Source organism: Monodon monoceros, unplaced genomic scaffold (genome assembly GCF_005190385.1).
Source record: "Monodon monoceros isolate NGI ecotype Baffin Bay Population unplaced genomic scaffold, NGI_Narwhal_1 Super_Scaffold_21, whole genome shotgun sequence".
NCBI classification, from domain to species: Eukaryota; Metazoa; Chordata; class Mammalia; order Artiodactyla; family Monodontidae; genus Monodon; species Monodon monoceros.
Window position 1 is genome coordinate 140739913 of NW_021703778.1, and position 22855 is coordinate 140762767.

Below are 22855 nucleotides of genomic sequence, written 5' to 3' on the forward strand. Positions count from 1 at the left end.
GAGTATAATTTCTTTACAATGGTGTGTTAGTTTCTGCTGTATAACAAAGTGAATCAGCTATACATATACATACATCCCCATATCTCCTCCCTCTTGTATCTCCCTCCCACCCTCCCTATCCCACCACTCCAGGTGGACGCAAGCACAGAGCAGATCTCCCTGTGCTGTGTGGCTGCTTCCCACTAGCTATCTATTTTACATTTGGTAGTGTATATATGTCCATGCCACTCTTGCACTTCATCCCAGCTTACCCTTCCCCCTCCCTGTGTCCTCAAGTCCATTCTGTATGTCTGCATCTTTATTGCCGTCCTGCCCCTAGGTTCTTCAGAACCATTTTTTTTTTCTTAGATTCCATATATATATGTTAGCATGCGGTATTTATTTTTCCCTTTTGACTTACTTCACTCTGCATGACAGTCTCTAAGTCCATCCACCTCACTACAAATAACTCAGTTTCATTTCTTTTTATGGCTGAGTAATATTCCATTTTATATATGTGCCACATCTTCTTTATCCATTCATCCGATGATGGACACTTAGGTTGTTTCCATCTCCGGGCTATTGTAAATAGAGCTGCAATGAACATTATGGAACATGACTCTTTTTGAATTATGGTTTTCTCAGGGTATATGCCCCATAGTGGGATTGCTGAGTCATATGCTGGTTTTATTTTTAGTTTCTTGAGGAACCTCCATACTGTTCTCCATAGCAGCTCTATCAATTTACATTCCCACCAACAGTGCAAGAGGGTTCCCTTTTCTCCACACCCTCCCCAGCATTTATTGTTTATAGATTTTTTGATGATGGCCATTCTGACGGGTGTGAGGTGATACCTCATTGTAGTTTTGATTTGCATTTCTCTAATGATTAGTAATGTTGAGCATCCTTTCATGTGTTTGTTGTCAATCCGTATATCTTCTTTGGAGAAATGTCTATTTAGGTCTTCTGCCCATTTTTGGATTGGGTTGTTTGTTTTTTTGATAATGAGCTGCATGAGCTGCTTGTAAATTTTGGAGATTAATCCTTTGTCAGTAACTTCATTTGCAAATATTTTCTCCCATTCTGAGGGTTGTCTTTTTGTCTTGTTTGTGGTTTCCTTTGCTGTGCAAAAGCTTTGAAGTTTCATTAGGTCCCATTCATTTATTTTTGTTCTTATTGCCATTTCTCTAGAGGGTGGGTCTAAAAGGAACTTGCTGTTATTTATTTCATAGAGTGTTCTGCCTATGTTTTCCCCTAAGAGTTTTATACTGTCTAGCCTTACATTTAGGTCTTTAATCCATTTTGAGTTTATTTTTGTGTCTGGTGTTAGGGAGTGTTCTAATTTCATTCTTTTACATGTAGCTGTCCGTTTTCCCAGCACCACTTATTGAAAAGGCTGTCTTTTCTCCATTGTATAGTCTTGTCTCCTTTATCAAAGATAAGGTGACCATATGTGTGTGGGTTTATCTCTGGGTTTTCTATCCTGTTCCATTGATCTATATTTCTGTTTTTGTGCCAGTACCATACTGTTGATTACTGTAGCTTTGTAGTATAGTCTGAAGTCAGGGAGCCTGATTCCTCCAGCTCCGTTTTTCCTTGTCAAGACTGCTTTGGCTATTCGGGGTCTTTTGTGTTTCCATACAAGTTGTGAAATTTTTTGTTCTACTTCAGAGAAAAATGCCATTGGTAGTTTAATAGGGATTGCATTGAGTCTGTAGATTGCTTTGGGTAGTATAGTCATTTCACAATGTTGATTCTTCCAAGCCAAGAACATGGTATATCTCTCCATGTGTTTGTATCATCTTTAATTTCTTTCATCAGTGTCTTATAGTTTTCTGCATACAGACCTTTTGTCTCCCTAGGTAGGTTTATTCCTAGGTATTTTATTCTTTTTGTTGCAGTGGTAAATGGGAGTGTTTCCTTAATTTCTCTTTCAGATTTTTCATCATTAGTGTATAGGGATGCTAGAGATTTCTGTGCATTAATTTTGTATCCTGCAACTTTACCAAATTCATTGATTAGCTCTAGTAGTTTTCTGGTGGCATCTTTAGTATTCTCTATGTATAATGTCATGTCATCTGCAAACAGTGACAGTTTTACTTCTTCTTTTCCAATTTGGATTCCTTTTATTTCCCTTTCTTCTCTGATTGCTGTGGCTAAAACTTCCAAAACTATGTTGAATAATAGTGGTGAGAGTGAGCAACCTTGACCTGTTCCTGATCTTAGTGGAAATGCTTTCAGTTTTTCACCATTGAAAATGATATTGGCTGTGGGTTTGTCCTATATGGCCTTTATTGTGTTAAGTTTCCTCTATGCCTACTTTCTAGAGGGTTTTTGTCATAAATTGATGTTTAATTTTGTCGAAAGCTCTTTCTGCATCTATTGAGATGATCACATGGTTTTTCTCCTTCAGTTTGTTAATATGGTATATCACCTTGATTGATTTGCGTATATTGAATCCTTGCATTCCTGGGATAAATCCCACTTGATCATGGTGTATGACCCTTTTAATGTGCTGTTGGATTCTGTTTGCTAGTGTTCGGTTGAGGATTTTTGCATCTATGTTCATCAATGATATTGGCCTGTAGTTTTCCTTTTTTGTGGCATCTTTTTCTGGTTTTGGTATCAGGGTGATGGTCACCTCGTAGAATGAGTTTGGGAGCATTCCTCACTCTGCTATATTTTGGAAGAGTTTGAGAAGGATAGGTGTTAGCTCTTCTCTAAATGCTTGATAGAATTCACCTGTGAAGCCATCTGGTCCTGGACTTTTGTGTGTTGGAAGATTTTTAATCACAGTTTCAATTTCAGTGCTTGTGATTGGTCTGTTCATATTTTCTGTTTTTTCCTGGTTCAGTCTCGGAAGGTTGTGCTTCTCTAAGAATTTGTCCATTTCTTCCAGGTTGTCCATTTTATTGGCATAGAGTTGATTGTAGTAATCTCTCATGATCCTTTGTATTTCTGCAGTTTCAGTTGTTACCTCTCCTTTTTCATTTCTAATTCTGTTGTTTTGGGTCTTTTCCCTTTTTCTCTTGATGAGTCTGGCTAATGGTTTATCAATTTTGTTTATCTTCTCAAAGAACGAGCTTTTAGTTTTATTGATCTTTGCTATTGTTTCCTTTGTTTCTTTTTCATTTATTTCTGATCTGATCTTTTTGATTTCTTTCCTTGTGCTAACTTTGGGGATTTTTTGTTCTTCTTTCTCTAATTGCTTTAGGTGTAAGGTTAGGTTGTTTATTTGAGATGTTTCTTGCTTCTTGATGTAGGATTGTACTGCTATAGACTTCCCTCTTAGAACTGCTTTTGCTGCATCCCATAGGTGTTAGGTCATCGTGTTTTCATTGTCATTTGTTTCTAGGTATTTTTTGATTTCCTCTTTGATTTCTTCAGTGATCTCTTGGTTATTTAGTAGTATATTGTTTAGCCTCCATGTGTTTGTATTTTTTACAAATCTTTTTTCCCATAATTGATATGTTGTCTCATAGCGTTGTGGTCGGAAAAGATACTTGATACAATTTCAATTTTCTTAAATTTACCAAGGCTTGATTTGTGACCCAAGATATGATCTATCCTGGAGAATGTTTATGAGCACTTGAGAAGAAAGTGCAATCTGCTGTTTTTGGGTGGAATGTCCTATAAATATCAATTAACCATCTTGTTTAATGTGTCATTTAAAGCTTGTGTTTCCTTATTTATTTTCATTTTGGATGATGTCTCCATTGGTGAAAGTGGGGTGTTAAAGTCCCCTACTATGGTTGTGTTACTGTTGACTTCCCCTTTTATGGCTGTTAGCATTTGCCTTATGTATTGAGGTGCTCCAATGTTGAGTGCATAAATATTTACAATTGTTATATCTTCTTCTTGGATTGATCCCTTGATCATTACATATTGTCCTTCTTTGTCTCTTGTAATAGTCTTTATTTTAAAGTCTATTTTGTCTGATATGAGAATTTCTACTCCAGCTATCTTTTGATTTCCATTTGCATGGAATACCTTTTTCCATCCCCTCACTTTCAGTCTGTATGTGTCCTTAGGTCTGAAGTGGGTCTCTTGTAGACAGCATATGTATGGGTCTTGTTTTTGTATCCATTCAGCCTGTCTATGTCTTTTGGTTGGAGCATTTAATCCATTTACATTTAAGGTAGTTATCAATATATATGTTCCTATTACCATTTTCTTAACTGGTTCGGGTTTGTTCTTGTAAGCCTTTTCCTTCTCTAAGCCTTTTCCTTCTCTTGTGTTTCCTGCCTAGAGAAGTTCCTTTAGCGTTTGTTGTAGAGCTGGTTTGGTGTTGCTGAATTCTCTTAGCTTTTGCTTATCTGTAAAGATTTTAATTTCTCCATCAAATATGAAAGAGATCTTTGCTGGGTAGAGTAATCTTGATTGTAGGTTTTTCCCTTTCATCACTTTAAATATGTCCTGCCACTCCCTTCTGGCTTGCAGAGTTTCTGCTGAAAGATCAGCTGTTAACCTTATGAGGATTCCCTTGTATGTTAATTTTTGCCTTTCCCTTGCTGCTTGTAATTTTTTTCCTTGTATTTACTTTTTGATAGTTTGATTAATATGTGTCTTGGTGTATTTCTCCTTGGATTTATCCTGTATGGGAGTGTCTGTGCTTCCTGGACTTGATTGATTATTTCCTTACCCATATTAGGGAAGTTTTTGACTATAATCTCTTCAGATATTTTCTCAGTCCCTTTCTTTTTCTCTTCTTCTTCTGGGACCCCTATAATTTGAATGTTGGTGTGTTTAATGTTGTCCCAGATATCTCTGAGACTGTCCTCAATTCTTGTCATTCTTTTTTCTTTATTCTGCTCTGCAGTAGTTACTCCCACTATTTTATCTCCCAGGTCACTTATCCGTTCTTCTGCCTCAGTTTTTCTGCTATTGATTACTTGTAGAGAATTTTAAATTTGATTTATTATGTTGTTTATCATTGTTTGTTTGCTGTTTAGTTCTTCTAGGTCCTTGTTAAACATTTCTTGTATTTTCTCCAGTCTATGTCCAAGATTTTAGATCATCTTTACTATCATTATTCTGAATTCTTTTTCAGGTAGACTGCCTATTTCCTCTTCATTTGTTTGGTCTGGTGGGTTTTTACCTTGGTCCTTCATCTGCTGTGTGTTTCTCTGTCTTTTCATTTTGCTTAACTTACTGTGCTTGGGGTCTCTGTTTTGCAGGCTGCAGGTTCGTAGTTCCCGTTGTTTTTGGTGTCTGCCCCCAGTGGGTAAGGTTGGTTCAGTGGGTTATGTAGGCTTCCTGGTGGAAGGAACTGGTGCCTGTGTTCTGGTGGATGAGGCTGGATCTTGTCTTTCTGGTGGGCAGGACTGCATCCGGTGGTGTGTTTTGGGGTGTTTTTGACCTTACTATGATTTTAGGCAGCCTCTCTGCTAATGGTGGGTTTGTGTTCCTGTCTTGCTAGTTGTTTGGCACAGGGTGCCCAGCACTGTAGCTTTTTGGTCGTTGAGTGGAGCTGGGTCTTAGTGCTCAGATAGGGATCTCTGGGAGAGCTTTCGCCGTTTGATATTACGTGGGGCCAGGAGGTATCTGGTGGAGTAGTGTCCTGAACTTGGTCTCCCACTTCAGAGGCTCAGGCTGGACACCCGACCAGAGCACCAAGGTCCTGTCAGCCATACAGCTCAGAAGAAAAGCGAGAAAAAGAAAGAGAGAAAGAGAGAGAGAGAGAGAGAAAGATAAATAAAATAAAATAAAGTTATTAAAATAGAAAAAAATTGTTAAAAATGAAATATAATTTAAAAAAAGAAAGAAGAGAGCAACCAAACCAAAAATCAAATACTCCAATGATAACAAGTGCTAAAAACTATACTAAAGAAAAAACAAAAAAGGGACAGTCAGAACCCTAGGACAAATGGCAGAAGCAGAGCTATACAGGCAAAATCATACAAAGAAGCATACACATACACATTCACAAAACGAGAAAAAGGAAGAAAAATATATAGATATATATATAAATTTAAAAATGAAGAGCGCAACTGAATCAATAAACAAATCTACCAATGATAATAAGCTCTAAATACTAAACTAAGGTAAACATAAAACCAGAAACAAATTAGATGCAGAAAGCAAATCCCAAGTCTACAGTTGCTCCCAAAGTCCACTGCCTCAATTTTGGGGTGATTCGTTGTCTCTTCAGGTATTCCACAGATGCAGGGTACATCAAGTTGATTGTGGAGATTTAATCCACTGCTCCTGAGGCTGCTGGGAGAGATTTCCCTTTCTCTTCTTTGTTCGCACAACTCCTGGGGTTCAGCTTTGGATTTGTCCCCGCCTCTGCGTGTAGGTCGTCTGCGGGCATCTGTTCCCCGCCCAGACAGGAGGGAGTTAAAGGTGTGGCTGATTCAGGGACTCTGGCTCACTCAGGCAGAGGGGAGGGAGGAATACAGAATGCGAGGTGAGCCTGTGGTGGCAGAGTCTGGCGTGATGTTGTAACAGCCTGAGGCGCCATGTATTCTGCAGGGGAAGTTGTCCCTGCATCATGGGACCCTGGCAGTGGCGGGTTGCACAGGCTCCTGGGAGGGGAGGTGTGGATAGTGACCTGTGCTTGCACACAGGCTTCTTGGTGGCTGCAGCAGTAGACTTAGCATTTCATGCCTGTCTCCGGGGTCCACCCTGGTAGCCGTGGCTTGCACCCATCTCTGGAGCTTGTTTGGGCGGTGTTCTGAATCCCCTGTCCTCATGCACCTTGCAACAATGGTCTCTTGCCTCTTAGGCAGGTCCAGACTTATCCCCAGACTCCCTCCCGGCTAGCTGTGGCACACTAGCCCCCTTCAGGCTGTGTTCACGCAGCCAACCCCAGTCCTCTCCCTGGGATCTGACCTCCGAAGCCAGAGCCTCAGCTCCCAGCTCCCAGCTCCCAGCCCCCACCCACCCTGGCGGGTGAGCAGACAAGTCTCTCAGGCTAGTGAGTGCTGGTCGGCACTGATTCTCTGTGCGGGAGTCTCTCCGCTTTGCCCTCTGCACCGCTGTTGCTATGCTCTCCTCCGTGGCTCCGAAGCTTCCCCCCACCACCACCCCACCCCCGTCTCCACCAGTGAAGGGGCTTCATAGTGTGTGGAAACTTTTCCTCCTTCACAGCTCCCTCCCCGAGGTGCAGGTCCCGTCTCTATTCTTTTGTCTCTGTTTTTCCTTTTTTCTTTTGCCCTGCCCAGGTATGTGGGGAGTTTTCTGCCTTTTGGGAAGTCTGAGGTCTTCTGCCAGCATTCAGTAGGTGTTCTGTAGGAGTTGTTCCACATGTAGATGTAGTTTTGATGTATTTGTGGGGAGGAAGGTGATCTCTATGTCTTACTCCTCCGCCGTCTTGAAGGCGCCCCCTTACGTGCGCATTTTAAAATCAGTCTCAGGCAAGGAGAATGGCATTACCATGTTTGACTAGACTCCATGCTGTCCAACAGAACTTTCTGTAGTCATGGAAGTATTCTATATTTGTGCTGTCCAGTACAGTAGCCACTAACCACATATGGCAGTTTTTGAGCAATGATAATGTGGCTAGTGCCAATGAAGAAATGAATATTTAAAATTAATTTAAATTCAACGACATATGGCTAGTGGATGCAATATTGGGCCACATAGGGCTAGATCAGTCATTTGAGACAGAATGGATGTTGGGTCGTCAACTATTACATTCAGTACATCTTTCAACAAAACAGTCAACAGGTGGTCCATTTGTTTTTTAGAACTTCTGTCTAATTAGTGACCCACCAAGGAGGCTCTTTTGAAGACAAACCAACCAAATAAATAAAACAAGTGCACACACTTGCACGGGCTAACAGTAGCAGCATCTCCTAGGTGAAAGGGTAAGGTGGAAGATCGTGGTATGACAGCCTGTGGCGTGGTCCCACTGATAGTGGGGGTTGGATTGGGATATAATTGTCTACAAACTGCAGGTGAGGGACAGGCTGCTCTTCTCCATTAGGAAGGTGTTTTTTTGTTTTCTGGTGTTTTTGTTTGTTTGTTTGTTTTTTGCAGTGTTGTAAATAGGGAATGACAACTCTTATTAATATATAATGCCAAAGCCTGCCTGCCTACCTTGTAGGTTGTACAGCTAAGGAAATACATAGATGGCATCTGGGAGGATTTATACATCCAGTAAATCTTTATTAGTTAATTGCTATGCTCCACATAGTATTCTAGGTACTGAAAAGATAATAAACAAGACTAAGACTAGTAAGCAAGTTCCTGTTTTAATGGAACTTAGTTGTTACAGACAAATAACTAATATATTTCAAATTGTGGTAAGTGTTAAGAAGAAAAAAAGCAAGATAATAGGTAGAGTGAAGAAAATAGCCTTAACAAATGCCTAGGTCTGTGACTGTCTTGTCAAAAGCTCAGAGGTTTTAAGTTTTCCTTGTGAGAAAAGGACATTTGGTTTCATAGGCTTATTTATTTTAACAGCAAAGAAAAAAAAAAGTCTCTGGATTACCTATTTGCCACAAGAAAGGAAAATTAAATTAGTTCCCGAGAATAGTTTCCTGATTGAAAAGTAAATTTTGCCTGAGATGTTATAGTGAGCCTGGCACGGCCTGATAATAGGATGAAGTTTATTTCTATTTTGATCACGCTCTTCTGTATCCTTTGCCTTATCTGGAGAACTTTGGCTACCCTAAGTCAACTTCTGGGCTCCAGCTCTCTCAACCATAAAATGGCATTTTAATAATAATAATTAATTATATGGATTCTGGAAAGATTAGCTATTATCAGAATAATTATGAAATGCTTTATAAAGTTGTAGGCCAAAGGAAGCATTAAGCATTCTTCATTAAATTTAAGCAAGTCATTTAACCTCTCTGGGTCTTAGTTGTTTCTTAGTTTTTTCATTTAACCTCTCTGGGTCTTAGTGGTGAAACGAAGTAGTTGTATTGTCAAGAATCTTAGGAAACAGATCCTCTCTTTCAGTGCTGTTGGAAATAGGAATTAGTATAACTTTTCTGGAGAGCCAATTTGCAGAATAATTTCAAGTTCTTTAAAACGTGCAAACCTTTTTGCCCCAAGGAACAGAATTCGAAGTGTTCACAGGTGCATGTTTAAAGATGTTGATCATACTGTTGTTTATAATGGCAAGAAGACAGCAAACGGGTATTGAACATTTGGCATTTGGTCCAGTTACGGTGCATTCCCTGTGAAATTCTATGCAGCTACTAAAGATGATGATAGCGTGAATAGATATTAATGGAATTGGAAAGAAGTTCACCATGTACTAGCATTTGTGGTAACCTGCCTCTGCACTTTGGCCTGCTGCAATCAAGAGTAGTAATTATGGTTGCTTAGAAAAAATCTTGCAATAGTGTCAGGTAATTATTGGACACTCCAATATCCTAGGCACTAGGCTAAGCTTTCTTCATATATTATCTCATTGAAGTTTCATATTAACCCTATTGAGTAGGAACAGTTTGGAACCCAATTTTGTAGATGAAGGAACCAAGGCTCATAGGAATAATATACCTTGTCCAAGGCTTTAAATGCAGAAGTAGCAAAGCCAGAATTTGTAACCTAGTCATTTGACTGCAGAGCCTACGTTCTGAAACCATGGGCTAGATTGCCTCTCTGTAAACTGTGTTTAGGTTCTAGATAGGGTAGCTATCACAGGTATATTGTGGAAACTCCTTCACATCCTTTCCTGTAACTGCACCCTTATTTGAGAGTACTTTGGTCTGAGTATGTGGCAGAGGAAGGAGTGGTCCTTCCTCTTTAATACAGAAGTCAGCAGACCACGGTCAGTGAGCCAAATCAGCCTGCTGCCTGTTTTTGTAAATCACATGTTATTGCAACCCAGCCATGTTTATTCATTTATGTATCGTCTATGGCTGTTTTTGCACGGCAAGGGCAGAAATGAGTGTTTCAACAGAGACCATATGGCCATTTGTATCATCTTGTCCTTTACAGAGAAGGTTTGCTGATAGAAATCTGGAAGGATGTGTGCCCTATTACAGTGACCATTTTTCTTTCCCTAAAGAGAGTAACTTAAAAGACAAAACAACCCTAGGGACTTCCCTGGTGGTGCAGTGGTTAAGAATCTGCCTGCCAGTGCAGGGGACATGGGTTCAAGCCCTGGTCCGGGAAGATACCACATGCCACAGAGCAACAAAGCCTGTGCGCCACAACTGCTGAGCCTGCGCTCTAGAGCCCACAAGCCACAGCTACTGAAGCCCATGCGCTTAGAGCCCGTGTTCCTCAACAAGAGAAGCCACTGCAATGAGAAGCCCGCTCACCTCAACGAAGAGTAGCCCCCGCTCGCCACAACTAGAGAAAGCCTGCATGCAGCAGCGAAGACCCAACACAGCCAAAAAAAAAAAAGACAAAGCAACCCAGTTTTAGGGCTACTATCCTACACAGGCCACAGGGATACAGGTAGTTGTAGGGTTTTCTGAGGCAGTGAACAAGAGCAGTCTATTTCAGGACAACTGAAGGCCCTCTGTGCGCGGCTGACTGGCTGGCATTCTCTAACTGGGTCTTCGTTGCCTTGAAACTCTGCCTGCTGCTGCTCCTCTGAGATGGAATGTGTATTCACAAATGAGGCGCTCCATTAGTCATGGTGCATTTCCTGGGCCCTGGAGACATGGACATGACATCACCAAGGGCCAATTAAAACAGGCTTCTCTGTCACACAAGCCCCTGAACCTCTTTAGAGGTCTGTATGGAGTGTGTGTTCTGTTCCTAGCCCTCAGGGTGTGAATTGAGACTGCCTTCCTCATCCAGCCATATTCTGGGCACAGAAGTCTAGCTTCCAGACCCGAGAGGCCAGGTCAAGTTTGAAAATTTGCAGAGCTGGAGGCAGATTCCCATTTAGTATTTTTTTCCAGGGCTCAGGTTTTTATTCCCAGTTTTCCACTCTTAATGACGTTGTTACTTTATGTGGGAAAGGGAGGGTGGTGAAAGATGCTGTCTGTGTTAGGTAAAAGACACTTGGCAGTTAGAATTTCTGGATAAGTACAGGTTGGTAACATAACAAAATCGGAAGCATATTTTGCCATTTTGTTACATGGCTTTTGTGTGTAGCTTAACATCATAAAACAACATCTTTTAACAGTAAAGGCGCCTAGCAAAATTAGTGTGGCTTAGAATAGGGCAGTTACCAAAGGAACTTTACTAAGGGGGATTAGTCACTCATTAAATCTTTTATCTTCAGGAAGAAAAGAAACTTCTTTTTTTTCAATTCTTTTTTCTTAGAATTTAAGCATTTTAGGTATACCCCATGCCACACCCCCTCTTCCTAATTTATATATGTACTTATTTATGAAAATGACTTGTGGAATTTAGTTTCAGATGTAACTGTTCATTCTGTGTACCAGAAAGTTTATTGAAAGACTTGTTTTCTAATTGGTAATAGCTCAGTCTCTTGCTAACAAGCCATAATTGTAAAATTCCCTCTTTAAAAATTATTCAAGGAAACAGGCTCAGGACTCAACGTGAGATTTCACTGGACAGACTTTTATAGTTTAATCCAGGGATTGAACCAAAAACTTGTGTTTTCCAGTCTTCACAGGCAATCTACGGTTGAATGAGAACGATTCCTTTAGTATTTTTTCATGTTTGAATTCTTTTTAATGAAGTCTAAGAGAAATTACTAGACACAGACATTTTTGTGAGTATTATGTTATCTGTGGCTACCCTAAACCACAGAGCATGCCACCACTACAGCTTAAAAAAAAATCCTTGTTGTTTCTGCAAAGATAAAGGTGATTATTATTTTTTTAAATTGTAGAGGCTTTTATTTTAAGAATCACTTGAAAGTGTATGAATTTATTCCTATTTCCTAAGAACAAATATAGCAGTAATTAAAGGAATTTCCTCTAGAACTGTGCAATATACTATAAAAGATGACACCTTTTAGCATTTCGGAGATTCCCCCCCTTAAAGACCTCTATGCACTTTAAAACATTAATTATTAAAATTTCTAAACATCTCTGGTATTTTTAATGGTATATGTGTGTGTGTGTGTGTGTGTGTGTGTGTGTGTGTGTGTGTGTGTGTATAGTTAGATTTTATAGGTGAGGAAACTGAGGTACAGAAAGGCTGAATCTTCTACCTTGTGTCATTCATAGAAGCAGTCGTTGAATGCATAAATCATTCTTACCAAAACCCTTAAGAGGATATTCCTCTGTGTCTTTACATAAAATTGTTCTTGTTTTCCTTTGCTAGCTTCCAAGCTTTGCCTCGTTAGCAACGGATTTTGTATTCCACAACCCTTTTGATGGTCGACAAAAGAGCAGGTTAGCCTGGGCAGACTGGAGCAAGCCTGGAGAGGGGCCATTTACCACAGGCGTAAAGGTGTGGGGCTGGGGCTCTGGGAGATCTCCTCCTGCCTTACTCTTGGCAGAGGACTCAATTCTCCTCAACCCCATCCCCCAATTTCTCACACCTGAACTAATATTTTGCCACCTCTCAGAGGGTTGTCATGAACACTGATGAGTTTAACGCCGAAAAAAATGCTTCAAGCCTTTTGGAAAAAAGGTCTGTCTTATATAAGTACACAATTAGTATTGGCCACAGCACCGGTCACAAGCCTCTTGAGTGGGCAGCAGGCACCCTTGGATGAAGTTAACCAGATGCTTGTTTTGGTGAGGGCAGACTCTGGAATGAGGTCTGCTGCTGCCTTGAGAGGACACGTCTGGTTTGAAACGTTGAAAGCCAGGTGATCCTTTTAGCAGCTACGCAGTAATGTCTCTTCACTGCTTCTGTTTCCTGCTAATTTGGGGAGCAGCAGATGCCTCCCTCGGAATCCCTCCCAGAGTGTTGGCATGCCGTGCTGATCTTCTCACTAAGCCCTAAACTTTTCCCGCAGAAGAAAAGTCTCGAAAGGTTAGTCCAGAATATGATAGCGAGAAGTTGTGAGAGACAGTCTGATTGGTTTATGAAAAGGTAAGGATGAGTCATGTCACTCCTAAAGGCACTGGCATCCACTTATTACACCAAAGCAAACACTGAAAGAAGGAAGCCTTTAGTCTCATTAAGGAACCCAGACAAAAATCCCACTTAATCCATCTTGCTTTTCCTTTTCCTCTAACTCAGCTGGTGTGCAGGTGTAGGGCAGCTTGGCAGAAGCTTTGAACATTTGGAAAACGGAGTCATTACTGAAAGTCACCGACACACACTTCCCTTGGAATGCTGCTGATGTCATGGAAAACTGGGACCTTAGCAGTAACCCCTAACAACCAGAGCTACAGTAAACAGTGAATGTTACCTCCACCAAGGCATTGGTTTTTAAAGAGTTTTAACAGGCTAGGGCTTGCCAGCCACAACTCATAAAAATGTTCTTATAATTTTACCCTGCTCTCTAAAAGCACTGGATAACTGCTGAGGTTTCTCTGCCACTCGGGTATGCAAAGCCAAATCCACGTCAGTTTCAAGGTTCACTATTCAGAATTTACAGCACTTCTTTTCCATTCCTCTTCATACCCCCTGCCATGCTCACAGGATTAGGCCTGGGAGATTTAATACTTTTTCAAAGAAGTCTCTTGTCTTACTGAGTTGCCTCCATTTCTGGTGATGGGTTGAATCTGTGTGCTAGGTTTTGCCTAGTGTTTTATTAGCCCAGCGGTTAACCCAGTGTGGTTAATTTGTAGCACTTGATCAATAGGTTATATTCCAACCAATTTGAAATAGTTGGGCCAAGTGACACCCTGTAGTTCAAACACTGAACTAGGTGCATAGCAAGAGAACAAGCAGCACGTGCTGTCGTATAGAGTTGTCGAGAATGGTTGCTGTCAACAGTTTAAGAAAGGAAAAGAAGTCATAGAAACCAAGAGATCGGGAGGAATTTTCTCCCATGATTGGCTTTTTTTTTTTTTAGGAGAGAGGTTAGAGGAATATTACTATGTAAACCAAACCCAGCATGGCTTCTTTTAGACCTGTCCACAAGGTGGGAAGAAGAAGAATGCTTGTGCAAGGCAGTGTCAAGGTGACCATATAACTTACCGCCCAAACTGGATACTTTGGAGAGTGAAGGGGCTGTACTAATAATTACTCTGGCACAATGGGAATAAAGCTGGACTGTCCCAAGCAAAGCAGGAATATGGTCATCTCCATCACTGTGTTAAGACCCACCCAGCCCAAGCCCTTTGAGGAGGCAGTCTTCACAATGCCAGAGAAAGTGGACCCATTCGTGCAACCTGGGTTGTCTCAGTTCCAAGAAAACAAGTCCACTCTTAGAATTAGTGGCCTAGATAGGGAACTCTTACTGCAAGATTTCCCCTTAGTTAAAGCCTCAAGTAGAGTAAACTTGAACTCATAGTCTTTATTTACCCAGTTTTGAATATGACTTTTATTGCCATAGACCAGTGGTTCTTAAAATGTGATGAGATACCTGAGGGTCCCCAGAGATCCTTTCAAGGGATCTGTGAGGGTGAACATTTTTCATCATAATATTAAGGCATTATTTGCCTTTTTCATTCTCATTTTCTCACAAGTGTACAGTGGAGTTTTCTAGAGGACATGTGAAGTATATTTTAATGAAGAGCCAGATTAATGAAGAACCAGATATTGGAATGTATTAAGCCAGACATTAAAGAGATTGGCAAGACTGTAAAACAGTGGCACTTGTCTCACTAAATTTTTTCATTTTAGAAAATGCAACTATTTTTCATAAAAATACATTATTTATGTTGAGGTTATAGGCTTATTAGTGTTACTTTTAAACAAATCAACAAATACTTAAAAATTATTCAGTTTTGATTTCTTTTTCTTTTAGTTTTTTTAAATTTTATTGAAGCATAGTTGATTTACAATGTTGTTTTAATTTCTTCTGTACAGCAGAGTGAGTCATTATACATACACATATATATATATTCTTTTTCATGTTCTTTTCCATTATGGTTTGTCACAGAATATTGAATATAGGTCCCTGTGCTATACAGTAGGACCTTGTTGTTTATCCATCCTATATATAATAATTTGCCGCTGCTAATCCTAAACTAGAGATTATCATACTAAGCGAAGTAAATCAGAAAGAGAAAGACAAAGACCATATGATATCAGTTATATATGGAATCCAAAATACGATGCAAATCAACACATCTAGGAAACAAAAACAGACTCACAGATATAGATAACAGACTTGTGGTTGCCAAGGAGGGATGGGGTAGGGGAAGGAAGGAATGGGAGTTTGGGATCATCAGTTTTAACTTCTGATGTGGTCAACATATTCCTCATAAATAAAAGCTCTATGAGTCCTTAATAGTTTTTAAGAGTATAAATTGGTCCCAGGTGGGAAAGGTTTGAGAACTGCTGCTCTAGACCTTTCTCTCTCCTGAGGGAACATGCTGGTAAACTGAGGTGATAAATTCCCTGTGAGAGAGACCATCTTTATTCATTATCTTGTCTACTACAACACCCAGCAGAATGCCTTGCCCACAGTTAGTGCTCTTTATAGATACGCATAGATGAGCTCCTGTGACAGCTCTGAAAAGTTACCACGTTCTCTCATGTTTGGGTGTTACATTAACATTACTGTTTTTTTTAAATTGAGGTATAGTTGATGTACACTGTTGCGTGTTTGGGGTTTTTTGTGTGTGTCTTTTGATATTTAATGTGTTCCAGTACTTTTTGTTAACTAGTATTATTGATATTTTGATATAACAATAATGATGTCATTTTTTTCCTTCCAAAGTCTTATGTAATAGATCAAATTCTCATATGAAACAAGAATTTTAGATTTAAAAAAAAAACATGAAGAATAAAACAAGAACTCATTACTTTTATTTTTTTAACCTACCAATTCTTCTTTATCCTCATCTCAGGTGTCACCTTCTTCAATTAGCCTTCCTGGAACTTCCTAGGCTGGCCTGGTACCCCTCCCATGTACTTTCTAAGTAACCTTTATTACTGGAAGTACTACTCTGATCATGCCATTGACATTTTGGTTTCCCCCAGTTAACTTTGCATGCCTTTATGACAGAAGTACTGTCTTTAATTTCCTTATTCCCAGAATTGAATAGTACTTGGTAAAGGGTAAGCACTAGAGAATCTGTTAAATGAAAATGTATAGAAGGAAGGAAAAGTTAGCTAATTTTAACTAGTTAGTGAAGTGTCCAGTGCCCCACCCCCCTTCCCAAAATAGAGGGTATTTATTGCATCTTTAAAATATCACAAACAGGTCTTAGGAATTATCCAACATCTTGTTTCCATAGCTGGACAACTTTTAGATCTTATTCATCAGTCTGCTGAACTATTCCTTTTTAAAAGACATAGATATCATTCCCCCAATTTTTCTGATATTTTTAACTATTGTGACTTGCTAAATCAAAGCAGCTGAATTTGACACAAGTTCAATATAGTTTCCTTCAAGAATTAACTCATCTTTCTGGGCTTGAGATACCCTGTGGATGTTTTTTCCACCCAGGACATTTTAGAGTTCAACGAGAGACCTATTCTGAATGAGGATATTGATGGGGAGGTGAGCACACATAGACTTCACCTTGTAATGACCCCCAGTGTAACGCCCTTGCTCATGCTCTTTACACAACTACAGATAGTGCCCATCGTGGCCAGTCCTTTGTTTCCCCACCGTATGTCAACCCAGAGCCTCTTCTTTTTCCTTCCAAGGCAACTGAGATCTACATTGATGTGATTGAAGTCCCTCCACAGGGTTCCCCTGGGGTCCTTCACAGTAACTATGCATCCCTTCAGGGTGATGTTGACATTTCCAGAATGTCGACAGTCTGATTGTTGAGAACTGTCTTCATTCTTGCAGTAGATGCAGCAAAAGGAGGTGAGGTATTTTTGTTTTCATTTTTTAATGTCATATTTTAACATGATTTCCATAGTACTGAAAAGAAAATTTTTAGTGGAAGAAACCACAATTTGAGATTGCTTTGTTATGACCTTACGTATAAACCAATATACAGTGGGCCCTGCATATCCGTGGATGTGGAACCTGTGGATACGGAGAGCCGACTGTACTGGGGCATTTTATGTAGGGGACTTGAGCATCCGAGGATTTTGCTGCCTATGTGGGGTGTCCTGGAACCAATCCCCTGTGGATGCCAAGGGGCCATATTTCCACCTATCTCTCCACACTCATAAACTCCTTTTCAGAGTAGGAATCTTTTAAGCCCTTAAAGGTTGGTTACCTTTTCCTGAGAATGTGATATTTCTCAATATCAGAAATTATTTCTTTTGGCAAAAAGGGAAAAAGTCCATTATATATATATGTATGTATATATATATACACACACACACACACACACACACACACACATACACACATACATACATACCACATCTTCTTTATCCACTCATCTGTTTGATGGACACTTAGGTTGCTTCCATATCTTGGCAATTGTAAATAATGCTACTATGAACATAGAAGTGCATGTATTTTTTCGAATTAGTGGGATTTTTGTTTGTTTGTTTTGTTTTGTTTTGTTTTCAGATATATACCCAGGAGTGGAATTGCTGGGTCATATGGTAGTTCTATTTTTAGTTTTTTGAGAAACTTCCATTCTGTTTTCCACAGTGGCTACACCAATTTACATTCCCACCAACAGTGTATGAGGGTTCCCTTTTCTCGACATGCTCGCCAACGTTTGTTCCTTGTGTTCTTTTTGATGATGCCCATTCTTACAGTTGTGAGGGATAACTCATTGTGGTTTTGATTTGCATTTCCCTGATGATTAACAGTGTTGACCATCTTTTCATGTGCCTCTTGGCCACCGGCATTTCCTCTTCGGAAAAATGTCTATTCAGGTCTTCTGCCCATTTTTAAATTGGGTTGTATGGGTTTGTTTTTTTTTTTTAATGTTGAGTTGTGTGAGCTGTTTATATATGTTGGATATTAATCCCTTATCAGTCGTATCATTTTCAAATATTTTCTCCCATTCAGTAGGTTCTCTTTTTGTTTTGTTGATGGTTTCCTTTGCTGTGCAAAAGCTTTTAAGTTTAATTAGGTCCCATTTGTTCCTTTTTTTGGATCTGTCTCCTAACACAAAGGAAATAAAAGCATTCTGCTTGGTTTTAGGTTGAGTCTTCTCTGAGTGCTGTTAGTTATATGAGTCTCCAAGTCTCTTTCTTTTCCCTAAGACCTAACACTTTGGATAATTATTTACCAAACTTATGTGTGAATGTTCGATGAGGAAACAGAGAGAGAATACGTCACAGTTCTTATCAAGTCCTCATTTAAAAAGGGTTCGGTGGGGGAATAGTAGTATTTTGTCTGAGATAGAGTCCTAAAGGAACACTGATTTTTTTGGACAGGGCACTGGCTGGATGGGAATGGGAGAGCTGGATATTTGTCCTGACTTTGCTACTCTCTAAATATTAGTATGATTTCAGCAGATCACCTTACTTCCCTTTGCTACTCTTAAGTTTCCCCATCTGTAAAATCAGGCTGGATTAGAAGGTCTCAAAGGCCCCTTGCAGATCATCTAATTCTATAGTTTGTTTTGTACTCTGGCAGGATTTCATGTTCTTGACGTTCTTAGTTGACAAGTAAGGTGTGGGAGGAAATGACAGTCTTGAGTAACCAAAGTGGATTTTGTCTACCCGTATGCGCTAATCCCCAAAAGAAGAAGAAAATGCAAATGAGCCAGGGGCCGAACACAAAAATGGTGACAGTGAGGAGAACATTGAAGCAGACAGCTGAAAGCTTCATTTCCTGGCCCGTCTGCCATGAGAAAGGCTGAGACTGCCAAAGCCTCCAGGCAATCAAGGCCAGAATTTTGGCTCACTCTTCTTTTGAACTCCCCCCATACCACACACACAAACCACACAGGAAAATTGTCGCTCTCCCTTCATATTTGTGCATTTTGGCTGCACTCCTGTTTATGCCAAGTCCTCACCTAATCCCCTTCCTTCCAGCTGTCACTATATTCTGCCTGTTGCTTTCCGGGCTTTGGAAAGCAGCTGCAATTTTCAGTGGAGGCCCAGGGGTGGTGGCCTCGGCAGTGGGGCGTTGTTAGGGTGTGTGGACTCTGTCCGAGCCAACAGGCACTTTTACCTGGTTTATAGGCAGTTTGAGGCGTGTTCTCACTCTCCTTCCTTGGCAAATGTCAGAACTGATGGCTTTAATTTTTTTCCCTCTCCTCCCTCTTTGGGGAGTTTTTCCCCGCTCTACATTCCTCAGCCTTTTAGTCTGAGAGCGTCCTGTGGAAGATTTGGTTTGTCTTAGGTTCTTTTGCCAGGCTGCTCATCTTCTTTTTTTTCTTTTTTCCACATAAAACGTATTTATCTATTGGGAGAGCTAAAGATGGATATCCAACCAGAGCTTACAAGCCTAGAAACTTGACCCCTTCTCATCTCTGACAGTATATCCCAAGCTATTAGGTCTCCCAAGGCCCAGAGAGCTCTTGGTCATTTGCTGTCCATCCGGCCTCTAGTTGGAGAGCTAGCTTTGGTGTCCTTTCACCTCTGGCTTGTGAGGTTTTCCCATGGAGCTTGTCTGCATACATCTCGTATTGGCTTTTAGTGATGGTAACCGAACGAAGAGACACTTGGTTCTCATCATATTAGAAAGCTGAGCAAGAATCAGGAAATCTGCTTGAAGAATCTTGGCTGAATATAAGGAGAAGCCATGTTATTATAAAGGTTTTAAATCATTCCAGTGTGCACAGACTGACCTTGCTGGCCTGAATATTGAAAGCAGAACAAAACTCCCACCCAGTCATTGTTTTTGGCTGATGAAGAGAGCCTTTTTAGGTACAGTGGGTTGTTTTCTGCCCCTATTTCTGGAAACTGCATCAACTATCTTGCCTTCTACCTAGCAGTGCCAACCCACACTCCTGTTTTCCTTTTTTTTTTAAATAAATTTATTTATTTATCTATATTTGTTTTTGGCTGCGTTGGGTCTTCGTTGCTGCATGCGGGCTTTCTCTAGTTGCAACAAGTGGGACCTACTCTTTGTTGCAGTGCGTGGGCTTCTTATTGCCGTGGCTTCTCTTGTTGCAGAGCATGGGCTCTAGGTGCGTGGGCTTCAGTAGTTGTGGCACGACACACTCCTGTTTATATAAGAGGAACCTCACATAGTTCTCAGAGCCTGGTGAAAAAAAACTCAAAGTGTGTCTGTGTTTGGGTTTGTCTGATGGTTTCTCCTATCTGTATGAATTTTGTATTTTATTTCAAAGAATTTAAATTTTAATTGATGTTAAATTCAAATAGACGAGTCTATTTGATAAAATTCTTTGGTGATAGGATCCTGTTTAACTTTATAGGTACTATATAAAGTCTTTTTATTCATGTTGGGAATAAAATACTACAAAGCCATTGTTTTTTTCAATTCTGTTTTATCTCAATCCTGGACTTACTTGGCTATATTGTTTCTAATGCCCAGTTAACCCTTCTGTCACTCATCCTTTCTCCCACTCCACATTTTTTGCATTGTCTATAAATCATAGAATCATAGTTTGATAAAGCATTAGTACTGGAAGGGTCCTTAGATGTTAACTACCCAAGCTTAATTTTATAGATGAAAAAAGAGCCTACAGAAGTAACAGGATTAGGCCAAGGTCACATACCTGCCAGAGCTTAGGCTCACAAGTGTTTTTCCACCATACTACTCCAGACTCCATGTGTCAGGAATTTTCCAAAGCACTAGACTAATAATAGCTACTTCAACAGGCAGGAAGTGCATCTTGCTGGAAAGGGCAGAGGTTTTGGAGCCAGAGAGATTTGGGTTTGAATATCTTGTTCTGCCATCTACTGGCAGGGTAAATTGGGCAAGTAACTAAAGCTTTTAGGGACTCTGTTTCTTCCTCTGTAATATGGGAATAATAATAATAATACTTTAAGGTTATTATGAGTATTGCACTATATGATCTATATAATGTGCCTGTTATACATATTGTGTTCAACAAATTATTATTATTATAAAAAATCTACTGATCATAGGAAATATTATCTCATATATATAAATAATAATTTAAAATAGGTATTTTCGGGCTTGCCTGGTGGCGCAGTGGTTGAGAGTCCGCCTGCTGATGCAGGGGACACGGGTTCGTGCCCCGGTCTGGGAAGATCCCACATGCCACGGAGCGGCTGGGCCCGTGAGCCATGGCCGCTGAGCCTGCGCGTCCGGAGCCTGTGCTCCGCAACGGGAGAGGCCACAACAGTGAGAGGCCCGCGTACTGCAAAAAAAAGAAAGGTATTTTATAATTAGCTATTCTGAGCCGTTCTTATTCAATAGTATTCTCCTAAATTTAGCATTAAAATATGAATGGAGTGAGTTGTCCGGAAATGAATTCCTGAAAGTTATTTATACCATGACAGTGATTCATGCATTTCCCTTTTCTTTATAGCTTTCATCTGTACTTAGCTACAGTGTATCTTGTCCAAAAATTTTTGTACATGTTGAACTCACCCTAGGAAGACATCTGGAGTATACTTAGGTTTGGCCCCTGGTTTTCATTTAGCTAAACACTAGGATATAAATCTAGAATATAATCTACATAGAATGTTAAATTCATATTTTTGAGAAGCTTGAGATATTTAGTGTTATTCTGAAACTCTTTGTGTGATGAACAGCTTCGATGTGAAATTATATGTACCTGTTTGGAGTATAGGTTGAAGTTATCTTGTGTTCATCATAAAAGGGCCCAAGATTGTTCTGTTAAAAGGAAGTAGAACTATGTTGTTGAACCCAATAGCATGGGGAGGAGGAATGAGTTAGGAAACAGAAGCTAAGATTGAATTAGCGAAGGCCAGAAGCAACAAAAGAAAGTTTGGAAGCTTCAGGAGTGATTCAGGGAAATTTCAGTTGTGGGCCTCTCAGATTGCATAGATGTCGTTGGCTGACTGGAATGCACTTAAGCTTAAAGTGGATGGAAGGACCTTGAGAAACTAGACAGAAAAAATTTCGCTTCTCTAATAATGAGAGGGCTTGGGAGAAAGAGCTTTGGCTTAGATTTTAGACAGAAGTTAAGTGCAACTAGAAAGAGGCACTATGTACTTTCCTCCATATGGAACCCTTAATTGCTAAGGCACTTTCAAGTTCATGTAATTTGGTCCATAACTATGGTTAGATACATAGACTTTTCTTTCCTTGGTCGCTTTTTCAGTAAGGTGAAAGTTAAAGAGTGCAGCAGTGGTGGAGAGTGGAATGGATATTCCTTGTGCCTATTCCTACCCACTGTTATATATTAGGTTAAGAGCCTTAGGCCAGCAGTTTCTTAAAGATAAAAGTAGGCGTCAGTTTGGAGGAATATTGGATAATTGAATATGACCAGGAAGTAGAAGGTGCTATTTTGCTATATTTTGGGTTCATCCAGATGGGATCAAACCAGAGGAATTTGGCAAGCATTGGGACTCACCACTTAGAACCACACTGAAATAGTTGTGGTAGCAAAAGAATTTCTCCAGGAGACTTATTCCACTTGAGGCATAACAGCCAGAGATTCCTGGCCCTTGAGGGGAGAGTGCCAAAGCTGATAAATTTTAGAACAATCAACTGAAGTCTATAAACTCAGGAGAAGTAGTTCAATTCGATGGTACTGGGACTAAATTGTTTCCATAATTTTCACACAGAAGACATACTATGAGTAAATGTGTCCTATAATCCAGTGTTTAGAATTAGCTCCTCCCTAATATTATTTCCTTTCCTTGAGATTTAATATATTGCAGTTTAATAAATGAGAACATTATAGAAGAATTTAACTTTAAGAACTTGTGTTTGACTTCTTCTGTATTCGTGAAATTCTGACATATTAACCTTACCATTTTTTAAGACTTTCTGGAAGAGTTCTTCGTGACCTAAAATTTACCTTCCTGTTTAATCATTCTCTGCTTTTTATACTCTGGTAAAATTAACTACACTTCATCATCATCAGTATTGCTTATCCCTTGTCACCTGACATCTATCCCTGTATTGTCCAATTGTATCCCCTTCAATTGCCCAGTCCACTGACTTACATACATTAGGTTTTCATTAAATTTAATG

General features: G+C 39.9%; 1 protein-coding gene and 1 pseudogene across 4 annotated transcripts in view; one reads left to right on the forward strand and one right to left on the reverse strand.

Moving 5' to 3' along the window:
* RAD51B (RAD51 paralog B) overlaps positions 1 to 22855 on the forward strand; it is a 641700-nt gene that overhangs the window by 278096 nt on the left and 340749 nt on the right. The gene's annotated exons all lie outside the window — the stretch shown is intronic.
* On the reverse strand, positions 16137 to 16975 carry LOC114904792 (annotated as a pseudogene).